At 36.5% G+C, this 7,067-nt stretch overlaps 1 protein-coding gene across 3 annotated transcripts in view; it reads left to right on the top strand.

The window, feature by feature from the left end:
* Nucleotides 1-7,067, top strand: part of DLG2 (discs large MAGUK scaffold protein 2) — a 911,187-nt gene that overhangs the window by 715,515 nt on the left and 188,605 nt on the right. The gene's annotated exons all lie outside the window — the stretch shown is intronic.

Here is a 7,067-nt window from a genome sequence, read left to right as displayed (position 1 = left end):
CAGCAGGAAATTCAGCAAAATACAAGACATTTAAGGTGGGATTCATCTCATTCAAATTTTGCTGTCAAATATTTAGCTTTCTAGAAGTTAAGCTAGTTTCAGTGGGCAGAAGTAGGCACTGATTGGAGTCCAGAATTAAAGGACAAGACTCCTTGTTGTCCATGATCAGTGCCCCAGATGACTATCTGAGGTTCTCAAGGAATTTGTGAGAGAAATATCACCTTCTGATTGGAACTCAAGGTTGTTTTTCTCTTCAGTAGTTATTACTTTAAAGTCTTTACCAGATTAATTCAGCAAGTACAAGTGACTGTGAAGATTTGCTGGCACCAGGTTATCATTTTTCAGGAAGCAGTTCTTGCTCAATTCACAAATTGATTCTGCCTGATTGTGCCCAGCCTAGGAGATATGCAAGTCTCATAGGTGAAACAACAGCTCTAATAACATGCTCAGTCAGTCAGGTTTTTTTAGGGAAGGGAATAAGTACTTCCAGAATTTATCCAATAAGATACTTTCTTTAATTTCTTTGGATCCTGATGATAGCAATCAAGTAGAAAAAAGAGCTTCTATTTTAGTCAAATGTACAGTGGTGCTTCAAATCTGGAATCAAGCATCCATTTATTACTTTATCTGTGCTTGAGTCACCAAACAGAATAAATTGGGCCATAGTAAGAAATGGGCAGATGAGGGCAAATGAAATTGAGGGTGTCTATCTTCAGTTAAATAAATGGAACATATTAATATAAAAATGCATGAGTAATAATCAGCATTATTTCAAAGAAGTACTGAAAAGCAATTCCATTACAGATAGAGATCCTCACTGGGCTCTGAATGAAACCATGTTCCTATTAGTTCCAGCAATCTTGTTTCCTGTCTGGTGATTTTGCAGTGCAATTATCACCATGGTGTCTGGGTACTTGTAGCAATCACTGGAGTGTCACAGTTCTTCCATGCCATTGTTAACACACAAAAATTACATTGCTTGACAGCTTTTTCCTATTAGGATTGAACTTCTAGTTGGCATATTTGTACCCTGCATTTTCGCACCTCAGTCCTGTATCAAATTCAGTTTTGGTGAACATACAATTCAAGTGATACTGTGAAATCCATCAGGTATTATTCTGGATATTTATTCCATGTATTCTATTTATTCTGTGTCATTGCTCCATTCACCAAAGCCCCTGTTGAGGGCAGACTAGTCCCAACTGCATCGCTTCTCAGTGAAGCAAAGCCAGTTTTCTGTTTAAGCCAAATAGCTCAAAATACACCACTGAGAGTGAAGCTTGTGAGGAACAGGGCCCAAAAGTTTGTTGTTTTATAGTAAATGATTAAATCTTTAAAGGTAATGAGGGTTTTGTCTATAGTTGTCCAGCATGTGTTATGTTACAGCTGAAATATTTCATTTTAATCTGAGATTCTGGTTAATGCAAACTGCATAAGTCAAATGTAAAATGAAACATTTGTTTCCTGAGAATTCCCTCACAACAAAGAAAGATGAGAAACCTTCTAAAGAGTTACATAACCTTCACAAAAGGTTATATAAAGATTTATAGGCTACACAGAATGGCAAACACACTCTATATGATACTAAATACTTATTTTATTCTAAAGTTATTGCAGAACTCTTTTTGTCCTTTATTTGAAATTTATACCTGACTTCTTATTTACTATATCTTATCTTGTTGCATATATTGGAATATAGTCATAAAATAGTCTTAAAACTGTACAGCTGTCCTTCCCTCAGGGGCTTCTCACTTTTAAATCCTTCCAAATCTAGTAAAGTGCGTAAGCTAAGTTGGCTGGTAGCTTCTTCCATTTTCACACTAGAAGTTCTGAGTTGTTACTACAACTTCAGGTTTTTCTAGGGAGATCTAAGAATAGTCACTCCAAATGTTAATCAGTACTTTTTTAAAATGTCTTTGATTATTAAGCCAAAAGATGTTGTTGCAAAAAAAAAAAAGGCCAACATTCAACAAACCCTTTAGCTATTGATATTTCAGGTATTGAGTGATGATGATCTAAGTACCAGTCAATACTGTAAGCAAGCTGATGATTAGCAATTAAAATTATGAGTAGAAAAAGCTTATATTATGCAGTGAAGGAAAGCTTCCAGTATGATTATTGGTATTTTCTCAAAAAATAAATAATATGCTATGCTGTGGGAAGAAAATAAGGTAAATATTATAGAAACAGCTTTCAAAGTTTAAATATCTTTAAATATCTCTTTCCTTGTTTCAAACAGAGTGCCATTTGAAGCCTCATACGAACTTCCTTCATGTTTATGTGTAGAGACTTGGCAAAAAAATCTCATAAGAATGGCAACTCCTACCAAAAAAAAAAAAAGCCAAACACAGACTCTAGTGCTCGCCATCAATTTAAATAGCTTTTCCCATCAATATTGTGGTGCTTTTTTTTGTCATCCTGTTTGGAATGCACAAATGCAGAGATGAGCTCAGACAAAAGAGAATAGCATCACAACATTTTTTTGAATGCTGTCAGATCTGTGGTTGGTGATGGTGCTCAGCTGAACCACACTGCTCATCCCTCAGATGGAAGTGGTCTGGGTGAAAATGCTGTAAAAGAGCTCAGATACTGTGAGTAAAGGGAGAATAGAAGAGACAAACAGTGATTTCATGCAAAGTTGTTGTATGGAAATAAAAGGAATAGTATAAATGGAGAACCAATTTCTCAGTTTTGCTCTTCAGTCCCTTTTTTCCTCATTTACACTCACCACCTTTATTTCCCTCTTCTCTCTGAGAAACAGAAGAGGCAAAGCATTATAAAAATCCAAACAAATCTAAATTCTGTGAGCAAAATTAGGGATAGATTGTTAAGAGCAAGAGGAAAACAAATCACAAAAGTTGAAAAAATCAGAGCTCAGCAGTAGAAGTACATATTTAGGAACAGCAGCCAGCAGGGCTTTTTTAGTGATTCCTTATTTTATTTAAAAAACTGAAAATAACCTGTGTACTGTATGTTATGTACACATTTATTGTGTAAATGGGGGAGAATGAATGTTAAGCATCATGATCTCTTAATAATCATTGTGGATGTAGTCTATATGGAGGTTTGTTGATGTATTCAGTCTACACTAGCTAGTTCCCACAGGCTTCAAAAAGGTAACCTTTCATATTCTTGTGAAACTCACATCTTCTGCATGGGTGGATATGAGATTAAAGATCATTTAGGGACCAAAAGCTATTTAGAACAAAATTAGAAGACAAACCAATCACTTATATTTAGCTTTGTACTCCAATTTCTTAATAATCAGAAGCATTTTGACTTTCCTTAACAGCTTAACAACTCTGATATCTCTTTTAAAATATTGCGCAAATTTGAAGTAAATGCAAAATAAAAACCTGAGCCTGGAAAATAATCTTAGGATGGATCAGTGTGTCCCCACTAAACAATTAAGTGGAAATTAAAATGGAATATATACCACACAGGGAAACACATTTTACACTTCCAGGTTTTTTATCAGGACATATTTTGCTGTTTAACAGCAAAAGTTGCAAGTACAGCGCAGTATGTAAGGAATTAAGAAAAAGGAAACAACATTTTTTCACTTAAGCTACAATATATTTTTAAAGAAAAGGGAACTTTGGTTGAAATAGTGACAATTTGCCCTGAAAGACACAGCTTGGGAGTGGGGACAAACAGAGTTCTTGTCTCCTAATAAAGCTGCTAAAAAGCTTTATTGCACATTTTAGTCTCAAAAGCTCATGTTTCCTTCCCCCATGGCAGTGTGAAAAGGTGAAGTGTAGCCTTAAGATTTTTGAAAAATATTCTGTGTCAGTGGTCTGCAAGCTGAGCTGTGCTGCATTGCAGTACCTCTGCAGCTATTGCCTTACAACAGTCCCTGGAAAAATGTTAAACCAGTTGGAAGTTTCATGTGCTTTCAATCTTTCAAGTGAGCCGATTAACCAGCTCTCTTAACAGCTCATTGATTACAGTTTGATTAGAGCAGCTGGCACTGCAGAGGTTAAAAAGTTCTTACAGTGAAAGAATTTGTGCTTTATCTGTTTGCGAGTGAGCTGCTGCTCGGTGCCTGTTGTGAGGTGAGGAGCTGAGCTTTAGATACAGGAAGAGTGTGAGAGGGAGAGACACTGTGAGAGGCAGTGTCTGTCTCTGCAGGCAATAGCTAAAGGAATTTTTGAAGAACTGCACCTAAGCAGCTCCTGGAAGCTCTGATAACTAAATTTACCTTTTTTATTCTTTTGCTCCTAATTCTGGGAGGCTTCATAGTACGTTAGAATACACCTAACTTTTATGAGCAGCCCCAGATTTTATGAAAAACTACCCCTTGTCTTACACATTTGCCTGAGCTGCAAATGCTGAGATTCACTTTTTTGAAAATATCAGATGAAAAATCCAGGAGTAACTTCTGAAGGTGTCTGAAATGATGGATATTTTTCAGCACTCACCCCTCTTTTATTCCTTGTTCTGGCCTCAGAGTACTAACACTTGTCTCCTCTTTTGGTACAACAGTCACATAGATTCCTGACGCAGACATTTAACCTTTCCAGCTGCTGTGGGAATTAGGTAGATAAAAAATACGGAAGAAAAAGAAAATAATTGTACTTATTCATCTTTGCCTTGGTTACCTCTATACTTTGAAATGTGACTAGCCATATTATAGCTGCCTTTCCCCAGCTGTTAAGGAATATAGCTTAATTACTTGGATAAAGTTGCATTACAGCAGTTGGCTTTCATCTGGAAGCCACTGTATCCAATTGCCAAAGAATGCAAGATATTAGAGTTACATTTCATGCATGTGCATTAAAGAGCAGAACATAATCTTGGAATGGCCAAGCTGGATCTGACCAAAGCACATTTGCTGAGGATCCAATTTCCAACAGTGGCCAGCAGCTTAGAGCGAGGAGAAAGACCAGGACAAGCACGCAGTGATACTTGCTCTGAGTACTCTCCTACTCACCAGGGGGGTGAAAAATCCTCTCCTTGTCCTCAGGCAGAAAACACCACCACTATAAAGATGAATAAAAGCAAAAAAAAAAGTTTAGAGGTATGTTTCATAGATTGTCCGTTGAAGTTCAGGGAGTGAATTTTGTTGAGAAGCTTGGTCCATTTTTTTTAAGTTAGGAAAATTGAGAAAGAATGAGAAATACAAATGACAAAACTCAACATTCTGATAGTATATTTTTCCCCTTGTATTTGAGACTTTTTTTTACTTGACACCACAAGTGATGAAGCATTGTTCCACAACTAGAGAAATTTTTATTTCAAATGTCCATTCATTGATGATAGTGCACCAGAGTTCTCCTACACAAGAGACTCTTTCAAATAGCAATATTAAAGGCTGCTTTTTGTCCCCCCCCTCTTTTTTACAGTGGCATCTCCAACTCTACTGTTCTCTTACTTACCCATATAGGTTTTTTTACTATGTTGAAGAACAGTAAATAGTTTTCTCTAGCTGATGAAATGGCAGGCCCATGCCTCCCTTACTTGTCCATGAAGTGCCCATTGAAAAGAGGTTAGCCAGACCATAGAATAATTTCAATTGGAAGGGACCTTTAAAGGCCAGCTAGCTCCAAACCTTTAGCCATTATCTTCTATCTTCAACTGCAGCAGTTGCTCAGAGCCCCATCCAATCTGGCCTTGAATTTTGCCAGAGATGGCATGACAGATGATGCTGTCAAAACTGTTTCTCCTTTCTTGTAGTTCTAACATGTTTTGCTTCAACAAAAGTTCCAGAGTTCACTTAGCAAGAAATTGCCTCTTTGTTGCAGAGATTTCTGTGTTAGTGGAGATGTTTAACGGGGTTGTGTGGCTGCAATACACAACAACTTCTAGCACACCAAATGGTATTTGTTATGTTCAAAACTAATCCTTGAGTGCTCCAGGCTATTTCAGCAGTTAATGTACAGGGTTAAATAATGAGATTGGTATTTTCTGCCTTTCTTTTGATGTAATAAATACAATTTTGTTACCCTTTAGAAAATGCACAAATGCCAATATAGTACCCACTTGTATGGCCATGCAAGACCTTTGCCTTAGGTTTAGCTTTAGTGCCTCTATTTGCTGCATATTATTTAGAATATGCTGCTTTTATTTTTACAATGTTGAAGAAAAGCCTTTAAGTTTATAATTTCATTGCAAATTTCACAATATCTTAACTTCATGTCAAAAGCCCCTAAAGCATATCTAAAATGGAAAGGATGGTTTAAAAATCTCCCTGATAAACTTTCAAATTATTTTCTTATCTCACAGCGTTTCCTTTCTGTTTGCCTGAGCTGTCCTCACCACAGCTTCCACTTTACTGCAAATTAACTCGAGTCCCTGAGTGACTCTGTCTGTGTTCATGGACGTTGCCCCAGCACTGACAGATATTTCTGGGGCTCATCAGATGTCACAGCTGAAGCACCAGGGATTACAAATGTTCTTGTAAAGTCAAACCCTATGGGAAGTAGTAGGCTTCCCATAAGACACAAAAGGTTACATTTTAATCCCTCTGTTAAATTTGAAGATCAGTTCCCTAGCAGAGTTACATAGTGAAACCTGTACAACATTAAATATTTTATTTAAAAAAGAAGAATTTTTTTGTCTTTTCTAAGATAGTCAGCACTCACTATGCATCTATCCATGAAGCAAGTTATGGATATATTTTCTTAATGTTTTTCTGCAGATTCAGTTGTATTTAATGTAGTCATCCTTGTCTGCTAGAGTGTATTTGCTGTTTCCTTACAGACTCCTGAGCTTTCTCAGTTCCCATTTTAATGAATGTTTCATTTTAAGTACTTAGTTTTTCATTCAACCATATTTAACTCTTGTTTGTATCAACTGGCTTTAAATTTCCTTGAAATAGTACATTCTTCATTGAAGAATGTACAGTTGTCAATGTTGCGCAGGGAAAGTATGATTTCCTTTTAAAACCCATCTTTTGTTCTCTTCATTTTAAATGTGAAAACATGAAGTTATGTGGTTGGGAGTTTTTTCCTGTAGTCCTTTAAGCTTCATTAGAAGTGCAGGCCTTGCTTAGTTTTTTGTTGTTCATACACAGCTTTCTATGCTGAGTCATATTTATGTACACTGGGAAGGAGTGTATCTGCTAA

Source organism: Geospiza fortis, unplaced genomic scaffold (assembly GCF_000277835.1).
Source record: "Geospiza fortis unplaced genomic scaffold, GeoFor_1.0 scaffold16, whole genome shotgun sequence".
Lineage (NCBI taxonomy): Eukaryota > Metazoa > Chordata > Aves > Passeriformes > Thraupidae > Geospiza > Geospiza fortis.
This window is presented reverse-complemented; position numbering and strand designations above follow the sequence as displayed.